Below are 16,561 nucleotides of genomic sequence, written 5' to 3' on the forward strand. Positions count from 1 at the left end.
ATCCAGCGCAGCCCTGAAGCATGTTTTTATTCTTGTTTGCTTCCAGTTCCTGGTCTGACGTCAACTTTATCCTTGGGTGCACCTGTGTCTAATTTCTCTCATCTGTTTTGTTGCCCTCTTAGCCTAGTTCGTGTATACTTCTGCTTTATTAAGTCCGGTTTGTGTGCATCCACATCTACGGCTCTGGATCTCAATTTTATCGTTTGCAAACTCTTGCATGTTCGTAATTCACTCTGCCCCCAAGCTTTATTATTTTTTTAAGTTTAGATCGATATTTTCCTATCATTAGACTCTTTTAGCGCTTTTTCGACAGGTGGTGATTCATTTTCTATTACAACAGCTTTGACTCCTTGAACCAACAGGTTTATACTAATGCGCTTGCTTAAATACTTTATCATTTCTGTAGTAACAGCATAAACAGTGACTTGTATTGCCTTCTGGAAGAAAATGACATTCATGACAGGAGTCTCCAGTGGCAGCAATTTTGTTAAATAAAAAAAAAAAAAAAAGGAAACAAGGAATGTTTTCAGGATAGAATGATGTCTGGTGACAATTCTACAAATAAATCAATTTAATAATGACTAAAGCATATAATGTAATGTTTGCAAGAAATAATAATAATAATTTCATACGAGTCTACCTGAGCCTCCAATAACTACTTGGTAGTTAATATAAACTACTTAATATTAACATTAATTAACATCAACTATTATAGCTGAACTGCCTGCCATCTAACACACAGTATGAATGCAGATCAGTTCCTGCTTTCTGTTTCACCAATATGAGAAGGGGTTTCCTGTTGAGTTCATCTCAAGGTTTCTTCCCATTGCCATCGTAGGGAGTTTGTCAATGCCACTGTCGCCCTCAGCGTGCTCACCAGGGACCTTTTCGATTCATGCACACTCACATTCCATACAAACTTAAATAATTTTTTTGATTGTGTAAAGCTGCTTTGCAACAACAACAACAACAATAATAATAATAATAATAATAATAATAATTATTATTATTATTATTATTATTATTATTATTATTATTATTATTATTATTATATGTGTCTAATAGGCAGTGTGTGGAATGTTTTGAACAGAGATTTTTTTTAATGCAATGTTTTTGATAATTGTGATTGTGAATAAATTATGTGAGAAATAAACATTTAAGTGACAGTTACATCAAAGAGAATAAAGCTTGCTGATGAAAGATACTAAAATAAAAATTTCTTTTCATGAAGCAGCGTCCTGCATTTTTGGCCCTATGAATATATAAAAAAATAATAATAAAATAAAATAAAAAAATATATATATATTTTATTTCCAGCTAGAGCAAGGCACTGTTGCTGGAGACTCTTTATAAAACTTTTTCTTGGTATGAAGCACCCATTATACGTGCCCCATGTAATTTGATTAAATAAACTGATAATTTGTGTTTATTTTGTCAGTTAATGCATGTGATATCTTATTTAGCCATTATGTTACTTACTATGTAAGGTGATCTGACAGATATATCAATTTATATATATATATATATATATATATATATATATATATATATATATATATATATATATATATTACTATGGTTCAATGCAGGTAATTTAATTTGGATAAAATAACATTTTGAATCTATTTATTTATTTATTTATTTTCTTGTTTGAGTTTGCTCCCTATTTAATCCCATGTAAACAAATCACAAGATTATTCTCACCGCCCTACAGTATATCATCATCATTTTGGAAAAACTGAGTGTCTTTCTAGTTCTTACTGCACAACCAAAATAAGTAATCTGGGATAAATACTGTAGTCTTGGTCAAAGAGGTTAAACGTTACAGAAGGACAACTTTCACTTCAGCACTCCACCAATCCTGCTTTTGAGGTAGACCAGCCAGACAGAAGCTATTCCTCACTAAATGTGACAACCGGCTGGGAGTTTTCCAAAAAGCACCTGAAGGACTCTCATACCATGAGAGACAAATATAAATTCTCTGGTCTGATGACACAAAGATTGAGCTATTTGGAATCAGGAAATCAGGCACTGCATCAGATAAAATGAAAAGCTGTCCTGAGTGAAAACCTTCTCCCGAGTGCTCAGGATCTTAGGCAGGCATGACGGTTTACATTGACCCAATGACCATGACCCACAGCATACACAGAAGTGGCTTGAAAACAACCCTGTAAAGTCCTGGAGTGACCCAGTCAGATACTGGACGGAACCCAGTAGAGCATCTCTGGCTGTGCACTGAGCCCACCCATTCAGCCTGGCAGAGCTTGAATGGTTCTGCTAAGAACAATTGATTAAACTTACAGTAACAAAAGAAAGGTATGCCAAGATTCTAGCATCATTCATAAGCAGACATTAGGCTGTCATTGCAAGTACTAATTGATGAGTCTGAATACTTCTGAAAAATTGATATTTCAGTCTTTAACAATAAACTATAACCACCTGTTTTTAAATTTTAATTGTGTGTTGACTGATAAGAAAAAAAGATTTGAATGCATTTTTAAATAAGTGTGAAACATACCAGAACATGGAAACCCAGGCTCATTTAAAGTGATTAGTGAATGTTCACATAACTTAAAAGGTAAAAAACATGAGATCACATGGATAGAGCTTGATTGTGACCCTTAAAAAATGTACATAATATTCTGCAGGAGGTGGGGTTATGGCATTTTGTTAAACGATATAAAATCTACACTGATGAAATAAAATAAAATGATAAATGGCTATTTGTGCTTTTTAATACCTTTGTGACCCAAAGAAAGTTTCTTATACATTTTTCTTTTTTTTTTCCTTTTACATTTTTCATTTTATAAACATGATGACATGCTGTTCCAGTATAAGTATACTCATGTGCATTCCTGACTTCAGTTTTATCAACTACTGCTGTATGAATATTCTGAAGAGGACAGAGCAAGCCATGGCATCATCAACAAAAAGGTTAACCAAATATGCACCTTCTTGGAGAAACAGGAACACAAACTTAACACTATTTTCATTTCTGTTTACTGTGTTCATGCATCTTTAAAATTTTCTGCCATTTCTGCATTCAAAACATCAAAAAGATGGGTTGGTTCACCAATCACTAAGGTTGGTGAAGGATTATCTACATTTCATTTTTGGCAATTTACATTTATTTACTTCATTAAAAAAAAAAAAAAAAATGAGTCATTCATCTCTCCCTGAGGCCTCAGCCCTCCGTCCTGCATCTGTCTCACTCATGCTGTCCACTCAGTCTTTTTCAGAACAACTGGGTTTCGTTTACATGTTTACGCGACATGGCCTGCTCTGGTCCTCAGGCTTGTATGAGCCATTTTGGAAGCAATGCCTTAAACATGATAAACCTCCAAGGCTAGAAATGATTTTACCTTATGAGCTGTGAAAAAAGAGAGAGAGAGAGAGAGAGAGAGAGAGAGAGAAACAGAAGCGTCAAGAAAGGTAAAACCAACTCTAGTGCTGGGGCCATTTAAATCACATTGAAGTTTGCACAAAGAACATGCATGTGGAAGACTGCTTCATTTGTCACACTGACCTGTGTGCTTTTCTAAAATATTCATACAGCAGTAGGTGATAAAAACCGCAGTCAGGAATGCACAAGTGAACGCTTTAACTGGAACAGCATGTCATCACTTTTTATAAAAATAAATAAAAAAACAAGTAAAAAGAAAGAAAAACATTATAAGAAACTCTTGAAATATTTTATGCACAGTTTCTTTGGGTCACAATAGTATTAAAAAGCACAAGTAGCCAATCGTTTTTTTTTTCTTTTCATTTTGTTATATCAGTGTGGATTTTATATCGTTTTTGCAAAACTCTATAACTCCACCTCCGCCCAATGATCACAGCTTATAAAATCACAGTAGGGAGCTTCATCTTAGTCAGTCCATCTCTGTATCTACCCATATGGCTGGGCGTCATGACGGCAGTATTATATTCGGGATCCGACTGGCACTGATTTGGCCCTGAAGGAGAAATGAACCGCACACTCACCCTGGTTAGTGCAATATGAGTCGTGCTTTTGATGGACAGAGGACTGTGGATAGTCTACACGTGACCCTGTTCCCCCTGGGCATCAGCATATGGACTCTGTGTCTCTGCACCGTCCTCGCTCTGATAACCCTGTCACTCTAAAGGGCAAGTTCGCTTTGACAGAACTCAAACGCTCCTCACACTTCCTGCTCAGTGGCCTTTAGAGAAGTCATGGCTCTTGGCACTGAGCTTGTAAACACACAAACACACATAGGATGTATTTTTTTTCAAATGTATTTCCAAGTTTGTTTCAAAAACTATATATATATATATATATATATATATATATATATATATATATATATATATATATTTATATATAACACAAATCTCATATTTAGAGTTGCAGTTACACTGTAATCTAAAAAGAAAAATCTGGAAATCCCGTTGTATGATTTTTGGACAATTTTTTTTAGTGAATTACTGTGTCAAATAAGTATTTTATTACTTGCTTATCAGCCAGATTTCTGACCCTCAAAGACCTGTTATTCTGCTTTTAAATAGTCCAGCTACATTCTGCTCATGATTTTAAATTAGTAGCACCTGTTTGAGGTCGTTAGCTGTCATAAAGACACCTGTGCACCCCACAATCAGCCAAAGTCTAAGTAGATACATGGGGTATCAGTGATGCTAGGAATGGTGAAGAACCAGCCCAGAACTACACGGGAGGAGCTGGTCAATGCCGTGAAGAGAGCTGGGACCATCTTTACCAAGGCTACTATTAGTAATACACTAAGACTACAGTGAAGCATGGGGCTGGAAGCATCATGCTCTGGGGGTGTTTTTCCGCACAGGGGACAGGACGACTGCACTGTATTAAGGAGAGGATGAACTGGGCCATGTATTGTGACATATTGGGCAAAAATCTCCTTCCCTCAGTCAGAGCATTAAAGATGGGTCGTGGCTGGGTCTTCTTTTTTTTTTTTTTTTTTTTAATTTAGTCCTGTCCAATTCTTTTCCCGATTTTCTCCCCAATCTAGTCGTGGCCAATTCCTCCCCGTCACTAGGGGGCTCCCACATTAAGGCTACTACAACCACTCAGTCGGGAGGGCGAAAGCTATCCCGTGTTTCCTCCGAACCACGTGACGCGAGCCGACCGCATCTTTTCGAACTGCTCGCTCACACACCGTTAGGGGCGGAGTAACACACTCGGAGGAAAGTGCTAGCCGCCCCCTCCGCGTGCGCGAGCTCACAGACGCCCCTGATTGGCTGTAGAGCCGTGATTAATGTGGGAGCGCAAGTACCTCTCATCCCTCCCCCCCTGAGAGAGCTCGGCCAATCAGCTCTCTCTGTGCCTCCGGCTGTGAGAGGAAAACAGCATCACCCGGGGTTCGAACCAGCGATCTCCGGATGATAGGGCGAGTGCTTTACCACTGCGCCACTCGGAGGCCTGTGGCTGGGTCTTCTAACATGACAATGACCTAAAGCACACAGCCAGGAAAACCAAGGAGTGGCTCCGTAAGAAGCAAATGGACTATTTAAAAGCAAAATAACTGGTCTTTGGGGGTCAGAAATCTGGCTGATAAGTAATCAAATACTTAATTGACACAGTAATTCACAAATAAATTGTTAAAAAATCATACAATGTGATTTCCGGATATTTCCAAATATGTTATTTCTTTTTTCTGTCTCTCACAGTGGAACTGCACTAGGCTGAAAATTGTAGACCGCTCCATGATTTCTAAGTAAGAGACCTTGCAATAGATATATATATGTGTGTGTGTGTGTGTGTTTATTATTATTATTATTGTTGTTATTAATATTATTATTGTGTTTTATTAAGCAGAAATGTACTTGCTTTGTAAATGTTTCTCAACATTACAAATAACTACAGTATAAAACATAACAAGAGTAACACTATAAAGAAAGTTTAAAAAAATGAAAGAAAATTGTAATTGTTGAGAAAAGTTTTGTGGCATAGGAAGAATTAAATATACTGGGATGGACAAAGTACCTTTCTACAAATTTGGGCTTATGATGTGTGGATCGAATGGTCCACTGTGGCATTCCCTTAACGGAAGCAGCCAAAAGATATAATAAAAACAGTATATATATGTGTTATACTTAAAGATACTGGTACTACTTTTCTTCTTATGTGTGTGTGTGAGTGTGTGTGTATGTATGTGTGCTTCTAAGCTGACTGACATTTCTGGATGTCTCTTGACAAAAGCTACTGTCTTCAGGAAATGTTACCACAAGTGCAGCTCAAATCAAATATATCGGCATTAGAAAACATGACCCAGTGAGTGGGAGTGAGTCAAAAACAAGGTTTAAATAATAAATATTTATCAGTTGGAGTGATGGATAGAGAGCATGCAGTATGCGGTATTACAATATTATAGTAAAGATATATAGTATTGTATGATGTCATTGTATTGTCAGAGGACTATATCATCATACAGTTATCATTCTTAAGAGGGGATATGATAAAAGCCCATAAGTTAAAACATATTGAATATAATGTCACCCCACCAGTAGTACATCTGAACAAGAACTAAACAAACAAACAAACAAACAAACAAAAAAAGATATTGCAGCAGAGATATTAGACATCATGTCTACAGCTACAGAATCGTTAATGCACGGAACAACCTTCCAACTGTTATTACAGAAGCTCTAAATATCAATAGTTTCAAAAAATAGACTTGATGGGTATTGGAGGGAATTCCAATACACCAAAACATTTCACTTAAGTTTCAACATAGCAACCATCCCAGTGACTACTGCCACACCTAGCATGATGATGTCATAAGTGCAAGAAAAAGTATGTATGTATGTATGTATGTTTGGAAACCTATGTATTCTGTAAGTTGCCTATTAGCATATTTTATACATCATTTACACGACTTTTTTTTTTTTACAAAAAAAATCAGTGATATTAAAAAAAAAACTAATAAATGTAGCATTTGTAGTCACAATTCTAGTTCATGCATGACTCTTGAAATGTAATAACATGTAATAACTATGGTAAATTTAGTGAATAAGGCTTAGTTACAATGTAATAAATAAAACCTGTGTAAAGGATTAAAGCATAGGCTGTTTATTTGTGATAACTAAAAATGTCATATTGTGTGTTTTTTTTAATTTATGGTTGTACATTTAATAATGTTGGTTTTTCAAAATAGTTCTTCCTTGAAAGCACAAACTCTATCCTGAAGATACTGTATATGCCTATGCTAGAATTCTCCCCTACACCTGTGACTCATACTATAAATGATAAATAAAAATTTCCTAACACAAAACCTCACCATCACATTTATTATTAGCCTTAGATAATGTGGGATGTCAGTCCCCTAGAGGAATACCCTCCATAGGGCACAATTTAAGCCAGGTGCAAGCATCAAAGCATTTTTTTTTCATCTAGAACCAATCCCTTAACATGTGTCCTCTCATGTGTCCTAGAATAGCACTTCTTAGTCTTTCCTTATCAGTGCATAGTGCTGTGTCCGTGCTCCATTCCAGTTCCAGCCACAGTGTGATACGACTGTGACGGTTCCGGTGGCTGCCTCACCACGTCACTGCACAGTTTTTTCCTGACAGATTGAGGTCAGCATTGCGACTCAGCCCCTTAAACACAGTATACATTTTTTTTTTATCTTTTTTTAAACCAAACATGCGCCAAATGCCTTTTACAAAAATTCCAAGCAGGGACCCAGTCAACAATAACTTTCCAGTCCTAGCAGGGCTTACAATTCAAGGATTTCAAAGAACATGTAATCACGGCACATTTTGAGAGTTCTCAGTTCTCAGTGAAGCTTTTATATTCGGGCCCTGGTAGCGTGATTTAAAACTGGGGGAAATAGTGGCTGAGAGATACAGTAGTTGTGCTTTTTAGTGAAGCTTTGTGTCAAAACAACCAAACATTTAAGGATGGCAAAGAACATTTTGCTTTATAGGATTTGCTAGGTGAATCGAATATAGGGTTGTATTCAGAGTCAAGAAAGACCAAAATATGTCAGTATTTATTTACAAAAAGTAAATGAACATATTTTATGATCGGGAACATAATTGCAAGATACATGCAGGAAAAAAAACTATGATGATTTATAAACATGAAGATGAAATTCATTGACTGTAATTAAGCATCTAATGAGGCAAGTAGTCTACACTGATCAGCCATACCATTAAAACCTTTAACATTAAGGTCACCAAGGGTTTGAGTTCCCCTTCTGCAACTGGGGCATCTCTGGCCCATCAGGTTGTGGCTCTGCAAGGCCATCAGGGATGTGATGTGATATCTTACACCAGGACGGCAGCAGCAAATCGTTTGAGTGCCGTGGGTTACATAGTGGATTCTCAGTAGATTGTGTTCTCCATCGTAGTAGGATCTGGGGAGATTGGAGGCCAGGTTTTGGAATCCCTGTGTGAGGTGGGCTGCGATGTGTGTCCTTAAAAAAATAATAATGATAGAGGAGGTGGAAAATGGCCTATCACACTGGTTAAAGCATGTTTCACTTCTCACAAACAGACCATGAAATGATAAGGTGGCTAAATGATCATACGGGTGACACAGGTAAACAGGTAAAATGACCATCAAACTAATGAAAACATCACATTGTACTGCTCCAAAACAGCCGAAAGAGTTATAAGACAATGTTATACAAGTTAGCTAGCTAACATTAGCCGGTAAAAGTACATTAAATGTGCGTTCATGTTTCCAGGTAGCTAGCTAACTTAGCAAGCGAAAAATGTCCGTCAAATTGTTGAACATTACAATGAAGTTTCAATACTGCCACACCCACAGCATAAAAAGTAGCAGGTTTATACTTCCCGCCAGTAGCTTTCACCAGATTCAGTAGACTGTGGTACAGCAGTCCGACCCGTTGCCCTCCGGTCTCACCTCCTGGAAACAGCCTCGGCGCGGTCACCTGGCAGGAGGTTGATGCGGGGCAGCGTCCACCCACAGCGTCCGTTACACCAACTCCGTTAACGTAACAGGTGATAAAACTTTTATCGAGCTGATTTTTCAACGGCTCACAATCAGCCTCTAAAATGAAAAAAAAAAAAAAACAACATTAAAAGAAGAAGAGGTGGAAAATGGATTGTGGTCGAATCAGGCAGGTGAAATATCCTAAATGGCGCGTGCACATTCATCTCTTGTGTTGCCTAAAAAAACAGCCAATCATCAACATCAATCATCAAGGCTAAAACTTTGTATTTTTAAGCGATTAAACTTAAAATTATTTACAAATGACATCACTATCAAATGCAAGTACCTATAGTAGTAATGCAATCAAACTTAAAATTATCTTGTACATTGTAATTGGTTGTTTAATAGGATAACAAATCCAGGTTTACAGTGGTGGGTGTTCCTCTGTCTTTTTATCATGATCAATATTTACTTTTTTTTTTGTCAAATTTTGCTACATTGTTTTTTTTTTTTTTGTGAGATCACACCAGACTGGCTGACCTTTGGTCCCCACAAGCATGGGTGAACCTTTGGCCCACGATCCCGTCACCAGATTACTGGTGGATAGTTGGTGATCAGTCTTGTTTAGATAACTTGGTGGTGGTGTTAATGCCATGGCTGATCATTGTTTATTGCCAATATAACTTTTGTATTATATTTATGAGTGGACAAAAACTAGTAGACCTAATGTACATTTTCAAAGCAGTATGTTTCTTTTTTACCTCTTAGATTGTATGCCTATCTTTGTGATTCTGTGCTGCACTATACAGTTTTTCCTCTCCTTTAGTTCTGTTTGATTCCGATCTGACCTTGACTCCAGATTTACCTTGGTGTATTTGTATTCTAAGCTCTAACGACTAACCCTGCTGGGGAAATGAATAAAACGGCGTGACATTTACCTCCACCTCATTTTGACTCCCGTTCAAAACCCATTCCCGTGTTTTAATTTTCTGAAAGGACATCAGTATGCCTTGTGAAACCTTTGTCTAGGTGTCAGAGCACTATAATATTGGATGTGGATGGATATAATTGCAGTCTTATGTTTTAGGGGAACTTGTTAGTTATTGTCACAGCAGGGGTTAAGACTCACAATAATGTATTAAAATCGAGAGCATACATCAAATTGAGGAAAGTTTGATCAAATGACTGGAAGTTTTAATGAACTTGAAAATCTGAATTAACTGTAAGGAAAGGGGAAAGCTTATAATACCGTTGTTGTTTCTGTTACTATGTTGTTATTGTTGTTGTTACAGTAACTCCTGCCTCTTTAAATGATCCACAGCTAGTCATTTCAAAAACTGTAATGACTAGCTGTAATATTTAGGAGTTGGCAGGTGTTTTGGGGCCCTAAAAAAGTTCTAAGATGTTCTAAACATCTTCTGTAAATGGCTAAAGTCAGATAACACTGTATTCAGCACAAACTACTGTAAGCTACAATAATGACCCTGAGCAGTAGACCCTTTACACACTGAAAAAAGTAAACTGCTGTGTCATTGATACAAAGTATGTTTTCTACATTGATCTGATGGGAAAAAATTAATTTCCTATACGAAACTGATATTTGTACGTTGCTTAAAAGCAAACATTTCAGCTCCTGGTTAAACTTAAATTTAATTCGTTCATTCAAAGGACAATTTCTACTTCAAACCTAAAGGTCGCCGTGTCACGTGACCTCATGACGTAGTATTATCGAGGACTGAATCCCGTTCTGCTGGCGGCCATCGTTTTTTAAAAGAAAATAACAGGTAAGAAAGCAAACTCATGTCATTTCTATGTTAAATGTATCTCTTCCGTGCGCAAACGATTGATTTATGTCAGGAACAACTACTTTGTAGATTGAGTTTTGCGTCCGTGTTTGCTGGCTAAAAACACCTATACAGTATTACTTAGCATTAGCAAACTAACGCGGTTATTTTCAAAAACAACGGAGTTTCCACACTAAGTCGGCTGTGCCGAATAAAATAAAATAAATTATATTTAACTACCGTTGGTTAACGATGTAAAAATTAATAGGAAAGTGACCTAAACATAGAACAGACAGTTTGGAGTGAGTGATGTTTGTAGTGTACTTATAGTTATGATTAAAACCTTCTGGACTTGCTAACGTGTAAGTAATGTAATATAGCTGAAACTATATTCCCTCGTATGAAACGGGGCATTAGCACATGTTCCCGACATACTGGTAACACTTTATCACACTTTTTTAACGTTATCAGTATATAATCCCTAATACTGACAGCAATTTTACACGTTGATTTAACGTTACTACAAGTACAAAAGTCCAGGAGTCGACCGATTAAATTAACCATGTAAATTAAATTAAATGTGAAATAAAACACAAAAACAGTGTATGTATGTGTGTGTATATATATTTCAATTTGCTTGGTATTAGTATCATGGATTAATGGGCAGAGCACTGTCCCACTTCGAGCTAGTGGTCACTTAGACCAACAAGCTGAGGTTAGCCATTACTGTGAAGTTTAAAAGTAAACATGAAATCTTTATTCACTTTTGTTTTTAAAGGTCTGTTAGCTTTTCTAAAAGGGCATTATTTTACCCATACTGCAGACAGTGATAAGTCCCAGAATCCACAAATAAAAACCCTATGTGGATAACTTTTGAAATGGAAATGATAAAAGAATTGCCGTGAATTTATTAAATGTCAGTGTAATCTAAATATCCTAAAATAAACTCTCTCGAAATGACAGCGCTAAAAATTAGTAGCTGAATTATCTGATAATATCAGAGAATAATTTTAGTTATCCTGCAAAACTGAATTATGTTTATTGGTTTATTGTATTATCAGTAGTGAGCACTTACAAGGCAACAGAATGCAGTTATTTTAAAGGTGTGTGTGTGTGGGGGGGGGGGGGGGGATTATTTCTATACATACAGATTTGCTAAGAACTTGAGCCAGTCCAATTTTTGTTTTTACTTTTTTTTTAAGATCAATTATGAGTTTCTGAGAATTACAACTGCTCCACTTCAGGCAAGATTGCTGGTTTCCTTGGACAAGCAACACTACAAACTCATTGAGAGAAGACCAGAGATATAATCTTCATCTTCAAGTTCTTGATCTGGTATGTACTCACTTAAAAATAACAGAAATTAGCTTGGTGTTAGATGTAATATTGTGAATGGAAGCCACAGGAGCTGAGCAAGACATTCAAATCAAGTTGGCTGTGACGCACTAAATTAAAACAAAACTAGCAGAATACCCCGGGCCAGGGGTAGCTCAGTGGTTAAGGCATAGGACTACGGTTCGGAAGATCACAGGTTCAAACCCCACAACCACCAAGTTGCCACTGGTGGGCCCTTGAGCAAGGCCCTTAACCCTCAGATGTGTAATGAGATAAAAATGTAAGTCGCTCTGGATAAGAGCGTCTGCCAAATGCCTAAATGTAAATGTAGCAGAATAAAACATTTTAGTTTAACTTGTTTACAGGTTAGTGAATGCTGTCTGAATACAGGTTTCAATGTTTGCCATGTTCATTTTATTTCGCTTTAAAAGCCTAACATAATACTATGTTTGTTTTTACATGCCTAGAGCCTGGAGGTGAATGTATGAAGAGAGTATCTCCTGAAATGTCTTATGGTGTATTTAGTGGAAGAAGTGGACCAACTGTTTAAACACTGGTAAGCATTTGTTCATAAAGCATTTCAACCTTAGGACTGAAAAATGTTACGAGGTCAGTGGCATTATCAGCTGCAGCACAACCTTCACACAGGGCCATTATTATTTTTTTAATCATGGTATGTATTTACATTAGTTACATACATGCTCCTTGAACTTGTTAAAAGACTTTACAGAAGAGCTGAAGCTGTTACACCTGCAAATGTCCAACATCATATCAAACCCTATGGATTAAGAAGTGGATGTTACTCAAGTTCATATGCATGTGAAGGCAGGCGAGCCAATACTTTTGGCAATATAATGTAATATATAATGTGTGTGTATATGTATGTTCGTTGTTTTGGCCTATTCATTGACATAATTAAATTTAACTTGATGCACCATAATCCTAGGTGTTTTTTTGCACTCATAGGGAGCATTAAGTGATTTTACATTCATACATCAGACACTGTTTTGCCAAATAGAGCAACTTGTCTAACAAATATGCTTTCTTTTATTAGGTTGTTCAGAAAGGTGAAGCTCAGGCTGAACTTGAGAGGTGCACGATGGCCCTGTTTGTCCTCAGGGAGGAAGAGGACTGTCTTCAGCCACCACAGGAAGTCAGTCGCACATGAATGTTCCATGTTTGGCCTTATCTATGCGTTAAACTTGAGCTATCCTGGTGAGCTCAAACACACATTTGTAGCCCGGCAGAAAATATTTTGGGAACGTATTCTATATTGGCATTAAAATATTAAATTTTGGTCACACTATTTGTCAAACAATTGTCAGATTTTAACATGGTTAGCAAATAGGATTATACAGTTTTTAAGCTTAAGTTATTAAAAATGCATTGTTTTATTGATTTTATTTTTGTTTTCTGTCTTTTATTGGAGAAATAATTTAATAGTAAAACATGGTATGGTTTCAAGGATGGTAATAAATGTTTTTGGAGGAGAACTTGTTTGTTCATTGTCTTTATTTATAAATGTAACTTCTCTACAACTGCAAATTTTTTTTAAGTTGATCCAAAGTATCTTTTTTTTATATATTTAAATAATGAATGCCTTAAATCTTTATTTGATGCAACTTAAAGTTAATTTTCTCAAACATTCAAAAAGTAGTTTATATCAAGTTTATAATTTTAGGTTAGATTTAGCAAAATATTTAGATTAAGTAATATAGCCAACTAATTTATTTTAATTTAGAACAATTTAAAATTTTTAATTTGATATACCTTTAGAAATCAGTTTACATGAACTTAAAATTTTTAAGTTACATGTAAATGGTTTATTTACATTACATCAATGCTAAAAAATTAGGTGTGACAGATTACTTCAATTTTTTTAAGTTGAACCAGTGTTATATTTTTTTCAGTGCAGATTAAAATGATGTACTACATTTATGTATACGATCAAAAATGATGGAGCAGTTTAAGTTCTTTTCACGGTTACCCCCCAAAAAAAGCAATTTGTACCGCTGGTGGGACAGCCGATGGTTAAGTGGTTCACTGCTGACTCACGACTGTGTAGCAACACAGCCTAACTCTTCATGGATGACACTATTTCCACTACACTCCATCTGGCCCTCGCACACCTAGACAACAAGGACATCTACTGTACATTTAAGTGCTGTTCATAAACAGAACCTCCAGCACCACCACACTGAGCACTGGGGCCCCCCAGGGCTGTATTCTCAGTCCCCTGCTGACTGTGTAGCAGCACGCAACTCGAATCACATCATCAAGTTCGCTGATAATGCAACAATGGTCCTAATGATCTTGGTGAGTTGGTTGTTCTTGGGTCTGTGACTATTACTGATTACACTTTAATATATTTAATATCATATTTGTTTTTTTGTTTCATTGTTTCTTCCTGGTTTTCTACTTACTAACAAACAACATGTGGTTATCAAGAGCTGTAGCCATTTAAAGGTTTAGAGGAAAAACAGGAAGTAAACAGAAGGGGTTCAGGACAAACGAATGAATGATGGATTTAACAATGGGGTTTATCAGAAGTGCTAAAATCACTGAACCCATGGCTCCTGTACAGCATCTGCACACAAATCCTTAACAATAACACTTTTGCTTTGTGTGTATTTGCATATTTCTTTTTTTTAATGATTATTATTTCCATAGGGTATGGCGTAAACAAACTGAGAGCTCAAGCTCCCCGTCGACGGCATAATCGGCTTCACGCGGGCTGTCTTATCTCTCAGAAGGTAAAGTAAAGTAAACCCCAGTCTGCTTCTCAAGCTTCACAAGGTTTGTTTGGCAGCGCTTATATGAGATTTGGGATGAGACATGGAGATCCACTGAATGAAAGCAATGACACAATACACACACACACACACACACACACACACACACACACACATACACACACACTCACTTACTCATCATCTATACCCCTTTTATCCTGTATACAGGGTTGCCGAGGGCCTGGAGCCTCTCAGGAGACTTAGAGCATGAACCGATGTACACCCTAGACAGGGTGCCAATCCATCGCAGGGCACACACTCATTTGGGCAATTTGGTAATGACAATAATCTGTTTGTTTTCTCCAATTTCTTTCATCTTGTCAGTTCTGCCCAGATAAAATAAAAAAAACACACCCAGAACTGTGTGCACCTGATTTGCCTCATACAAATCAAGAAATCAAGTTTTAAGACAATCCCAATCAACAGAAGGTGTAATGAATTTTTGCTTCCTAAGTGGAAGAAGGATATTATTAAGCACTAAGTGTCAGCTTTATGAATATTAATGACCGGACAGGGGCTATAACTTTCCCCCATGAAATCCATTCATCAGGGGTCTGCACCTATTACATATCGAGTTATTAAACGGTCAATAAAGATTCCACCCATTTTAATTAAATATGAGTTTCCTATCGTTTCATCAGAACCATTAACTTTTCTTGGATGCTTAAAAAAAAAAAAACACCTTTTATCCTTTATTCATGCTGTATACAAGATAGAAGACCCTTGATGTTACACAGTAGGTTTTAGCAAACATCAAATACTAAAAAGAAGAGATAAATAAAGAGAAAAAAAAAATCAATTTCTCTAAGCCCTATAATTATTTTATAATGGAGAGCATGTTCAGGTCATTTGGACTTAAAGGCAGCTAAATATAAGGTGTCAGAAATACCTGTTGTTACAAAGCATGTCGGCATAGAAAAAGCAGTGGGGTATCCGTTACTAAGCAGTACGCTTTTTTTTTTTTTTTTCTCTTGTTTTGCTTTTTATTTCATGCAGAGCTGTCATTTTTAAGCCGTTAATCCATCAGAAAGGAACTCAGAGGAAGTGTGCGCTTTCCGACGAAGTGGTTTCCCGTGTCTGCTGTGAGACATACTTTTTTTTCCGCTTTTCCTCCTGCAGCTGGTCGTAGTAAGTGTGAGAGGCTGGTGTATGTGTTTGTGTATGTGTCTATGCGTATTTGTAAGCCATGTTTTATGGCACACATAATAAAAAAAAAAAAATGTACCCACCGTCTATATACAGTTTATCTCTATATACAGTGGTACCTCTGCATACAAACGCCCCGATTACAAAGAGCTGAGATTGATAACAGTATTATACTAATAAAATTTCTTTGAGACAATGACCATTGTTAAAAGCGCTATATAAATACAATTGTATTATACTAGACTATATAAAAAATAATTATAATAAAAACAAAGCATGCCTCTTATAATTGTTGGATGAACAGTGGGGTTCAAATATACGATTGTCTTATTAACAGAAATGTATTATTATTATTATTATTATTATTATTACAATAATAAGGCCTTAAGACTATAGCTAAAAGCACACATTTGATCTGTTAGAATACAAACACCTGAAATTGTAATATATTTGGGTTTTGGATTTGCTGGCCACATTAACGAAAAGCACCAGCAGGAAAACAACAGAGCAGAAACTCATAAAAATGACATCTGGTGCTAAAGAAATGAGCTGTGACTTCGTTTTTAGGGCCAGAATTTTTGAAGAGCTATATTTTATTTTGACTTAGTATT

The 16,561-nt window shown here is 36.4% G+C and overlaps 1 long non-coding RNA gene across 1 annotated transcript; it reads left to right on the forward strand.

Annotated features, from left to right (window-relative positions):
- Positions 1–11,884: 11,884 nt before the first annotated feature.
- Positions 11,885–13,471, forward strand: LOC128528477 (uncharacterized). The gene is made up of 3 exons (XR_008360961.1): positions 11,885–12,012; positions 12,480–12,568; positions 13,067–13,471. It is a non-coding gene; the product is annotated as an uncharacterized LOC128528477 (long non-coding RNA).
- The last annotated feature ends 3,090 nt before the right edge of the window (positions 13,472–16,561 follow it).

Source organism: Clarias gariepinus, chromosome 8, assembly GCF_024256425.1.
Source record: "Clarias gariepinus isolate MV-2021 ecotype Netherlands chromosome 8, CGAR_prim_01v2, whole genome shotgun sequence".
NCBI lineage: Eukaryota > Metazoa > Chordata > Actinopteri > Siluriformes > Clariidae > Clarias > Clarias gariepinus.